This window comes from Marmota monax, unplaced genomic scaffold, assembly GCF_021218885.2.
Source record: "Marmota monax isolate L192 unplaced genomic scaffold, Marmota_monax_Labrador192_F-V1.1 WCK01_AAM20220418_F8-fsc00057, whole genome shotgun sequence".
NCBI lineage: Eukaryota > Metazoa > Chordata > Mammalia > Rodentia > Sciuridae > Marmota > Marmota monax.
Window position 1 is genome coordinate 5,461,835 of NW_026693933.1, and position 12,476 is coordinate 5,474,310.

Genomic DNA, 12,476 nt, shown 5'->3' on the forward strand with positions numbered 1-12,476 from the left:
TTTTCTTTTCTTTTTTTTTTTAAGAGAGAGAGAGAGGGAGAATTTTAATATTTATTTATTTTTTTTTAGTTTTCAGTGGACACAACATCTTTGTTGGTATGTGGTGCTGAGGATCGAACCCAGGCCGTACGCATGCCAGGCGAGCTCCCTCCCGATTGAGCCACATACCCAGTCCCAACAATGTCTTTCTTTAACTATTCAGAAACTTTTGTTTTTCGGAGTGTCTTCCACTCCATCTACCAAATCCACTAACTAGCACGTTTTTTGTGTAGGGGGGTCGGTACTGGGGAGCGAATTCAGGGGCACTGGACCATTGAGCCACATCCCCAGCATTATTTTGTATTTTATTTAGAGACAGGGTCTCACTGAGTTGCTTACCTCCTTGCCATTGCTGAGGCTGGTTTTGAACTCATGATCCTGTCTCAGCTTCCCGAGCCCCTGGGATTATAGGCCTGCGCCACCGTGCCTGGCCTGACCTATAGTTTTGCTAAGGAGATGGGATGTTGAGTATCATCAGGAAACTGGTTGTTACAAACTGCCTCAGATTTAGGATCCTAAGTTATTATTGTTCATATGAAGGGTAGCAGTAGGGTAAAATACCAGCTACTTTTGAAGCCTGGTGATGATGTATTTTCTCCTGAAATAGTCTTAACAAAGAGAAGCTCAGGGAAGCAATTAATGTTAGGCCTCCAAAAAGTCAAGGATAAGACTCTGTGCAATGATGAGAAACTTCTACCTGATATATATATATATATATATATATATATATATATATATATATATTTCCTATATCATGCTTCCAAGTCCTTACTTTGTCATTTTTCTTCACAGAAACTTTCTTATTGAGGCTTTTTGGGATATGTCTCTTGAGGGTTAGAAGTGGTGGCAGGAGGAGTGTGTGTCTGTTTTAGGTCATGAGCTCTGACCATTAGAATGGAAGGTAATATTTCAAGTGGGTTTGGGAGATAAAGGAACAAATGGCACAAATGGGCTGACATGATGGTTTTATTTGAGTCAGTGGCAACTTGAAAGGTTTATAGGTGATATGGCTAATGCAGGCCTGGATTGGAAGTCTGAAGATGTCAGGGTGGCTACCAGCTTGAGCTTTGTACCAGTAACTTAGCCTGTCCTTCTTCTTCCTCAAGAAGAGGGTAAAATTACACAAGCCACGAAGGGAAAAAGGGATGGCTAATTTTGTAGGGATAGTTAACAGAATCCCAGAAAATGTGTTCCTTAAAGGCTCTATTTTCCCTGTAGTATTTTTTGAATTGTTAATCTTTTCCTTGTTCTCCAAAGTTCTGGACTGTGTTCCATTGGAGCGCATCAATTATGATCCTACATCTTCAAGAAAAATTTCAAAATGAATATTATGAGGTGACAAGGTAATGAAAGCAGATAAAGTCTGCTTCTGGTAGGAAAAAAAAAATATATATATATATATATATATATATATATATATATATAAAAGTCTGTTTTGGTTTCCATTAGCATTTAATAATGTCCTTTAAAATTGTACAAGGAGTAATAAAGAACTGATATTTATGTGGCATTTTATTGTTTTGCAAATGCTGGCACATGTTATCTCACTTAAACATTACAACAACTTTATGTGAAATTGCCTGAGGAATTTGGGTTTCAGAGCCACTATGTGGCTTGCCCTACAACATACAGCTAGCAAGAGGTTAATCACACTAGAGACTTTCCAGCTTCAAATCCAGTACTCTTTCCAATATCCACCAAAATCTCATCAAAAACAAAGAAGAAATCATTCTTCACATTTACATTTGCTGAACATCATGATCAATATGAATCACACTATGAAAAAACCTACCTGGTGAAATTAATAATAAAATTAATGATTTGATTCCCCAGACAATCCTTCTCCCCAATTTTTAAACTCCAAACCTTCCTATTATCTTTAACAAGCAAAACACTCTTCTTAATTTACTTGAGCACTTTGGAGATTATATGTCCTCATGCATTATGAAAAACGAATTCGTGTGTTTTTAAAACTCAATCTAGATTTGTTACTTCTTACGTGATGTTCTCATATATCACAAAACAAATTCTCAAACATATTTTGGCAAAGAAATGGAGGAGTGATTTGAATTATAATACAGCTGGCAAAACTGTAGGCATCATTGGTAATTAAGTCCAATTTGACATGTTTATCATTTAGTGCAAACAATGTTATCTGATCCAGTCTCCTTAGTTCTTGATATTTTATTATGCTTCACCTCTCTGGTCTACTTGCTGGCATTGATTATTAAACACTCAACTCTGTAAATTGGGGAAATTCTACATAGCTATCTTATACCTTTCAGACATTTACTTATGCATTTACCACATGTGTTGTTTCTGTGAGTTCTTTTATTACAAAGAAATGGAATGGCTGCCATGAAGTCACCTTTGCTCTGTGTTTGATGGGTATTCTCTTTTCTTTATCTGCTTTCGGCCTTTTAAAGTACAAAAGTGCCATGATAACAACATTAAAGGAGTCATGAGAGAAGACATAAACTTCTGCCCTGCTGCCTTTCATGCAACAGATTTTTCCTTCCTGGTTTGACCTTAGGGCTTCATTTTACTTCACACAGTTCTGAATGAGCAGGTCCAACTCAGAACCTTATCAAGCTGCCTCTTGCACTGTGTTGTAATTGACTTTTCACGTATTGGTCTCTTCTCATTACAAACTCCTGTAAAAATAAGAGGGGATGCTTTATTTTGCTAGCATTGTTACTTGCAGATCATAGAATAGGGTCTGGCATGTACAAGTTCCTTAATTAGTGTTTGGTGATTAAATCAATAGCAAATCAAGTGAACTGAGATACCCTCTCTATTCTGCTCTGTTTTTCTGGAGCATGATGCTCAGTATCTTTGGAGGTGATAAGAATAGTATTCTCAGAGACTATTGAAGATTTAATTAGATATGCATTCATATTGGGGTGTACTCTTCAAAAGTTGTTAGGCTAATCACCAAAACTTTGCTGTTTTATTTTCTGTAACTATATCATAATCATGTGTACATGTTGCTTTAGTTCAGGTCGGGATTGTTCCAATAGCAATGTAAGTAGCCTTTGTGCCATAGTTCCTGCTTTGTATTACACACTGAATCCAGGTTAACTATTGAAAACCTAAAATAATATGTCGATTCCTCATTTCACAACCTTCAGCAGAAGCTTGTCTGATGTATTCACCATGACATCACCATCTCCCATGATATCTGTGCACGTAACCCTTTCATAAGTTTTTATTCAACACCTGGAGGCTTCCTAAGAAGGGCATAAAAGAAGCTTTACCACATGCCTCCACCTGTCTCCTCAGTCTCCAGACTCCATCAACAGTTGAACATGTTCCCATAAAAACAACCAGAAAGTCCTCAAACAGGCTGTGTTCTTTCATACCCCAGTGCCATTGCACATACTTTCCTATTCTTCCCAACAGGCAGCCTCCCTACTCCACTGGGGCACTTGACAAGTATTTGGCCTTTATAGCTCCGCTTAACATTAAACACCTCTTTGAACTGTTTCCCTTTTACCCACAGCAACTTCCTGTCATTTGAGCTCCACAGCACATCACATGTAAACATTGTCTACACAATACACAGAAAGCCCTGTTAATAATTATTTATATGTGCTTTTCTTAACTAGTTAATGAGCTCTTTCAGCACATCACATGTAAACATTGTCTACACAATACACAGAAAGCCCTGTTAATAATTATTTATATGTGCTTTTCTTAACTAGTTAATGAGCTCTTTGTGTGGAGCCTGAGGTGAATGTCTGCATTTCCTGCACCTAACATGGTGTTTGATATTCTATAAGCACTCATTAAATGCTCCTGAAATGAATTGTTGTACAACTTTGTAGTTATAATTTTGTTGGCAACAGTATATTTGATTATGTTCTACTAGAATTTACTTCATCAATCTTATGTGGAAGTTTTGGTTATTCCCAATTATTCAGCATATAGATTCTTATTTTAAGTGAGATTTTCAGTTAGTATAAATTCTCAGGAAATATAAATGTAAGTGTAAATTTATTCTCAGGAAAGTAAATATTCAATGCTTATTTTCTTTACAACTGTTAGCTTAAAATATAGTATCTTCTGTAAGTCTATTTTCAGGCAGCTGCTTAATATATATAGTCAAACACTCAGTTATCTGTGTAAAATATTTTGTGTAATTTGTAGATATGTAACTTTCATTCAGATAGTAAGTGTATAAAACAAGAAATTAAGTAGAAATAGGTAAATAGTCTGGCTTGGCAATTCATAGAAGAGGAACAAAGTCAGTGAAATGATGCTCTATCTCATTAGCATTGCAAGACGAAAAACAAAGACAAAAACAAAACAATAAGACCTTATTTACTTCACACCAGTTGGAATGGCAAAATCTATGGAAAATGTTACTACCAAGTGTTGGAAAAGATTTGAGAAGACACAATTTCTTGCACTGCAAAGTAGAAGTGCAAACTATGTGGTTATTCTGGAAAGCAATTTTACTGTACTTAGTGAAATTAAGGGTGTTGTTTTTGGTAGCAAGGAGATGAAGCCTACCTAGAGGTTAGCAACCCACAGAAGAAACAGTGGACACTGCCTATGGAGTGTGACAGGGCAGTTGGAGAGGAAGGAACCGATGTTATAAAAAAATCATGAAAACATAATGATGAGTGGAAAAATAAATAAAATGCCACATATATTTACATTTCTAATACACTATTTGCTTTCTTATCTGTTAATGGCAATGAGATAATGTGATTGTTTTTTTCTTGGACTGTTAGCAAAAGGTATACTTCTATAGCAAAATTAATTATGTAACATATTCCAAAGCTACACTTACTTGTTAAGAAGCCAGATGTTAAAATAAATTTATTTTTTTTAAAAAAAGAAAGTAGAAATTTCTCCCACAGTTGGTGACTATAGGACAAATAATTTTATTTTAAAAGAATCATGCTATTATTTTAATATATAAAACTAGATTTATTGTAGTGCTTCAAATATATACATATATACACACATACACACATATGAGTATATATACATATTTTTTAATCCTTCTGAGAAGGAGATGGAGATCAAAGGGACTAAGGAGAATAATTATAAAGTGTTACAGATTCTTAGTTTAAGAATCCAACGGGGTCAGTTCTTTCCTTTTTCGTGGCATTTTCACATGAACTACTTTGATGAGTACTTTCTACTTTCTGTTAAGATTCAGGGAAGATGAGCAGAGATGTTAAACACACAGATTTTTCCAACCACGAGGGGAATCTGCGTGGTAAATATTGAGGGCAGAAAGCAGAGGATACTTCAAAGGAGAGAAGCTGACACCTGTGCAATTTTACAAATAAATCTGGAAGTTTCTATATGACTCCCTGTGTCTGCCCTCCATGTTTCTCCAATTAGAAGCTGTCAGGGTTACCTTCAACTAGTCTATTTTACTTGCTCTTAGATGCATCCAAAGTTATTATGTCCTGTGAAGTCTCCCTCCTGTATTTCTAATCTATCTCCTTAAAAAAAAACCAATATTTTATTAGTTGTTTATGGACATTTATTTATTTATTTATGGTGCTGAGAATCAAACCCAGTGCCTCACACATGCTAGGCAAGTGCTCTACCACTGAGCCACAACCCCAGCCCTCTCCTCTATTTCACCATAACTTTCTGCTTAATGTCTTCCTTAAATCAACACACCAGACTTTCTATTTTGTAGTCTCTCCTCACTGCAAACCATCTTCCCAGTTGTCCTTTAAAAATTGTCACTAGGTTACTTTAAGATAAATTTTCCTGTTACCCATCAGAGTCTGGCCGGATGCCTTGGGATGACATTTAAGGCCCTGTGCAAAATTGTGATATGCTCACTTTCTGGTTCTGTCTTCCAGCACACTTCTTCCACCTTGATTCCTGTACAAGTGAAAGAAGAGTGTTTAACACCAACCAAAAATGATCCTCCCTCTGGGGAACTGCTCCAAGAAAAGTGGGGCTCATCCTGTGTGTTTCACTTGTGCTGTGTTAATGTGTGCACTATAGCACTTATCCCGTAAATTCTACATGTTAATGTAGGAAACTATTCCCCAAAGATGAGCCCTTACGGAGCTTGACAAGGGTAGTACAAGTAAGTAATATATTAGAAAACAGAGTAGCAATCCCATTTGAAAATTTAAAAGAAAAAAATACTAAGCAGTATAGACCTTTATTTATTAGAATTGAGCTATATCATCTATACGTTTATCTATATCCATTTATTTTTTTATCTCTGTTTCCATTTCTTCCTGAAAAAAAAGTTCAGAATAGAAGATGGGATAGAGAGGGATATTTGAAAAAAAATTTCCCCTTCCTTTCTTCAAATATATATATAATATATCAACCAATGCTACAAATGTATCTGTGTCCCAAACCCAAAGTCATTGCATTTATAAGGAAGAATGCTGTCATTTATAACACATTTTTTTCACATTAAAATTCATGATATAATAGCCAATTGGGGCTGTAGACATACAAACAGGGTCAGATGTTTGAAAGCTGCACTGAGTTCTTTTAAAAATACCATACTAATGTTACTTATAATGAACTTATATTAAAGATGCAGATGTAGGCATGAAGGAATGTCCTATTATTATGATTTTGAAGTATAAACAACAAAATTGGGAATCAAACCATGGAGTCCTTGTGCTTTGGTCATTTTATAGCTCCTTTTGGGTATAAATAAATTGTTTTTATGTAATTTGGAAAGTTCTCTACAACCTCAATAGGGGAGACTTTTTTCCTATCATTTGTTTAGAAAAAGAGACAAAACTGGTAAATTTAGGATTTCTTTGTAGAAAGTCTCTGTAAATGACACTAATTAATCTTGATTCAATAAACTTGGATGAATATGTATTTTGTCATAGTTGAATGATCTAAGTACTCTGAAGTCAGATGTGCTTTCAAAATACTCCCATAAATGTAAATTCTTAATTATGATCATTTTAGGACATTTATCTGTCTCCTGGTGGTTGTTGCTACTTTGGCCCTTTTTATATGTTTTGGACAGGGAAGGAAACACAATGCTTGCATTCCTGTGGTTGCTATAGTAATGAGAAAAAAACTGCAGCTGTGATTGTAGACTTGAAGAGAAAGACTGAGGTCATTTCAGCCCTGGAGACTTAGTAAATATTAATTGTGAAGAAGAAAGCTCTTGTTCCCATTCTTTAATAGTTTTTTTATAAGAGCCAGAAGTCATTATATTGAGATAAATTGTGACTCAATGTTACTGCCCCTTAATTGCATTCCAAAAGTAAGTTGAAATGTTAGCTAAAATTTTAATCAGTAGGATTTTTGCATTCAATTTAATGAATTCTCTGGCTACAGCTAAGATATTCTAAGATACAGAAGAAAAACCTGTGGTTTGATTAGGAAAAAAAATAACAGTTGTATATTCTCTTCTAGAGAAGAAACTAGTTTTCTCTTCCAGGTGTTTCTTGATTAAATATGTTTCTAAATAAATATTCCATTTTATTCTGCTTCTTTGCTCAGTTACATAGGACATGCAGACTGCCTCAGAACAAAATCTTCTCTCTGTATTTCATAGAACCCAGACACAGTGACAGTCTAGAGTAACCAAGGTTGAAATCTTAGTTTATGTTCAATATGCATTTTCTATTATTATAATTATTTTTGTAGCCAGAGATGTTATATCATTATTAATTTTGTTTCAGGCATAGCGTCCTGATTGGTGACCAGGGTGCAGAACATGAAGGGGAAATAAACTGTCCTAAAGACAACAAATGCCAGCTGAATAGAGAAGAGTACCTAATAGCTGTACTGAACCCGGAGAGATAGGTGAGTTTTCATCAGCATATACTTATTGACTGTTTTCCACGTATCCTGTCACTGTGTTAGGAATTTATGGGTGAAAAGAGTCACAGAATAATATTCCTTCCTGCTCAGGATAACCATATATATATTTATGTATATGAGTCTATGCGTGCATATATTGCATATTATGTAAAAATATGTAGTATTTTGGATACCATGGTATATATTTACCTATATTGTGAGAAGCATTGTGACCCAGGCATGTAGAGGGTGCTATATAAGCACACAGGAGAGAAAATACTTTATAGAAAAAGTACTGAAGGTTGGTGATTGACAATGAATTCTAAATCCAGGATTAAACCTCAATCTTGTCATTTCCTTTCTGTATAACATTGGCTATGTTATTTAATGTTGTTTTATTTCTATTTCCTCTTCTGTAAAAGGTGAGTGATAAGAAGCTAATTGATGGGGGTAAGAAGAATGTTTGTTAAAAGTGGGGATTAAATGTCATACATCTGCCATCTGTCACCTATCTACCTATCTGTGTTAGTGTAGTACCTGGTATTGCAAGTGCTATATATATATGTGAGTTGTTACGTGAAGCATGTTGGGTCAGTAGGCCTTCTGCTGCCCACCGATTATATCCTGAGCCATCTGGTCTCTTGGATTCAATGTGCAATTTTTCTAAAACACAGAATTTAGAGGTCATATAGTGAATGTACTGGATACATACACACTGTAATCATATTGGGTTGGGTTTAAAAATTCACTAAACACTATTTAAAACAAAACAAAACAAACAAAAAACAACAAAACCCTGCTTTCACAATTCTGGATCAGACTAGGTAGAGTTGCACGAATGAGAAGCCATTCAATTAAATCTCATTTTTCAATTTAAAGCACTTATAGTTGACACTTTCAGTATGAAACAGAAACTTATATTACTGACGTCCAGAATATTTTTGAAAATATGACATGTTCCTTCTAGTTGACAGACATATGAACATATTGTTAAACCATATTGTAACTTCTCTGAGGACATCCCAAAGAAAATTTATGTCTGTTACAAACTTATATTTTAACTGAAATTATATAGTTGGAGAAACTATATCCATTCTTTTTGTGTATAATTCAGAAAAGATAAGTATGTGTGTGCTCACATGGGTCATTTGATTATTGTATTTTATTAGTAGGACCATTGAATGGGAGACTTAGAAGTAATTCTATAGATAATGTGTGGGCACCATTCTCTGTCTCCTGCACTGCTCCTGCCAGGAATGTGATATACATTTATATTCATAAGTAGCTTTAGGCATTATAGATTAAATAAAGAAGTAACGTACAGTGAACTAAGGAATATTTGGCCAACATTGGAAGGTTCGCTAAAGCTTAGTAAGGCTATCATCACTCAAAATTTAGTACTTTGTTTTTCAAGTCTCATAGAATGATTTAGTTTTAGTAGATTCTAGAGGCATTTATGTCACACATAATTGATTCCATAAACTCAGTGTACATGAGTCTAATTTTAAGAGTTAGAATGCAAATTTGCTTCCCTTGCAAAGAACTTCAATGGCTCCTAATTGCTTATTGGGTAAATTCCAAATCTGTCAGAATTCCTTGCTCCATGATCTAATCCAAGCTCCTTTTCAACCTCATTATAACTTTCTTCCCAAATTCATGACCTTCAGCTGGAAGAAAAGAAAATGTCACATATATCCTCAGATCCTCCAGTTTTTCCAGCAATGACTCTACAATTCTTACAATTTCATCTTCCTTCTCTGCATTCATTCAATCCTTTCACATCAGTCAAGCATCATCAACTATTGATAGCAGTTATTGGGTTTGATAACTAATAACTGACTTTTATTCACATCTCATATATATGGTCCAGCAACATATCTCACACCTTAATTGGCCACAGCAGCACTTTACTAAGTGTCTTTGTGCTTCTCTGCAGGAAGCTGTCAGTTGCTAATGTATACCTTTTCTTGTTAGAATCAATAATGATTTTGAGATTTTTTTCAGCATTTTTTTTTACCATTTTTTGAAGAATGGGATGTCATTTATTTTATTGCCAAGAACCAAGATGTTGCCTCAATGGAAACAGTTTCAAATATGCTGTGTCATTCTAGTTCTTCAATGTAGAATTTTTAAAACTTATTTTACAAGTCTATCTCAAGTTATTTTTTAAAAACTGATCAACTTTTGAGACTGGCTGTGAATTACCTTCTGCCTGGAAGAGGTTAATATTTTATTCTATTCTTTTACTTCTTTTGTTTTGGCTAAATAATTCTTCCATGCTGTCCAGCTAGTCTCCAGTATCCTTAGTGAGATGGAGAATACAGAATTATTCAAATTTGTCTATTTTCTTCTGTAACCCAGAGATCAGCCTACAGAATTAGTGACCTGACCCATTTCAAGCAGAAAGGTGTGGTTTTCTTTGTGGCCACAGGGCTGGAACTTATTTGAAGAAGCCAAATTGATTAATTTATTCATGATGTATTTACTAATGCATTCAAACAGTCATTGAACATTCTTGTATCCTCATCACTGTTCTATATGGTAGCAATGGTGATAGAAAAAGATTTTGATCACACTTTAGAGCCATAAATTCATGGGACAAATACATAAACCAATATAACAACATTCTATAAATACTATTAAATCATTCAGTATGACCTTTTTAAAGTCCTGAGCATGGAGAACACTTTTTCAGACTAGATGCTTATGAAATTATCCATCAAGAATGGCCAGAAATATTTTTCAATGGAGAAAGAAAGGGAGGGATTGCAGGTAGATTGAACAGCATATTAGGAGGTAGAAAATGTTAATAGCGACCTGTATATTCGGGATCTCTAAAGTGTTGGTTATGCCTAGAGCTTAGGGGACAGAGATAGAAGCAAGAGATGAGATATGAGATGCAAAGACAGTGCTCTGTAAGGCTGCTTATACCACCCAAGGACATAAAGCTTCATTCAAAGGAATCTGGTTTTGAAAGATATCAGCTTGATGGTTGACGAGATTTTTCTAGAATGAACAGTCTTTTTTGGAGGCAAGTCAGAGAGAGACTGCAAGGATCCCTAGTATGACAGCTTAGAATAAAGCAGTATCAGAGGTGATAAGGAAGGAAGAGACTAGAAATGAGACATTTCATTGATTGGATCAGTAAGAAGCAATGACTCACTGGATGGTGGGCGTGAAGGAGAGGGAGCATTGTCTGACATTAAGAAAACATTCCAATCATGGCTTGGATGTCTGAATGGAGGGTATATCCTGCAGGAGTGACTCCTGTCCAAGCATACTTCCTTTCAAAAATTGGAAATCATGTTTTAAATATTAAAACCATATTACTATGCATCTGTAGAAAACCAAAATGTCTATATGAAATTGGGGTTGTTCAACCTCTTTGTGTCTCTGTTTGCCTATTTTAATTTTAAATTTAGTAAAATACGTATATCAGAGTTTTCCACCTTAACCATTTATAAGCATATGGTTCACTATAGTTAAGTACAGTCTTCTGAACTCTTCATGTTGTATAACAGAAATGTTTATCTATTAAACAATAGCCCTCTTTCTTCACTCTCCCCAGTCCCTGGTAGCCACTGTTATACTTTCTGTCACTATAAACTTAACTATTTTAGATATCTCATATAAGTAGAATCATATGGAAGTTTCTGGTATGCTTACTTCACTTAGTATAATATCTTTAAGGTTCATCCATGGGTATGAATTTTCTTCCTCTTCGAGGCTGAATAATATTCCATTGCACACATTTGCCACATTTTGTTTATCCAGTCACCCATTAATGGACACATTAGCTGCTTCTACCTTTTGACTATTTCATAATGAATAATGGAATGAATAATGCTGCTGTGAACATGGATGTACTCAGTTTAATTATTTTTCAAAGAGGATTAATGGTAGCCCTTACACCATGGGGAGTTTGTGAAGAATTAAATTAGTTAATAAGTATTTAATGTAACAACTTGCCTGAAGCAATCATCTAGTGAATTTTAGTTATTTTTATTGCATCTAAGAGAGAAATATAAAATTGGCTTAGGAGCATGGAAGGAGAGAGGTTGTATGAACTGTAAGACTAATGAAGGTCATTACAGAAACAGGATTGAAGCAGTCTAGTTGGGGCGCACGTCCACCCACTTCCTCCTCTTCTGTTCTGATCTGTTTCCAAGCTTACCATACAGCACTTTCATTACTCATGCAGCCTCTGATGTAAACCAAAGTTTGACTTTTAAACTAATAAGTAGATCACATTGCAAAGTATTTTGAGTGTGGAGGAAAGGTTATCTTACATGAAATTTTAGGCTTTTTCATTTTATGATTCTAGTACATTAGTGGTTGCAAGACTTGAAATAGGCATATTTCTATGGAAAAGCAGCTTAAATGGTAGTTGCTTTCTGGCAGATGGAGGAATTTAGTTCATATCTAAATATGAACTTTGTTTATTTTTATCAGATTACCAACTCTGCAAATTGGATTAATGTGTAATTTTAAGCACGGCAGGCATACAACTTCATAGAAGGGCTTTCTATTTCTAGCATTTCCATCTTATTGAGTTATGTTTAAATTTTCCCTACTATTGATATAGGAAAAAGACACATTTTTATTATCTTTCCAGTAGCATTGATATATAAAATAGTGTTATTTCTTTGACAGATTCCTTTAAA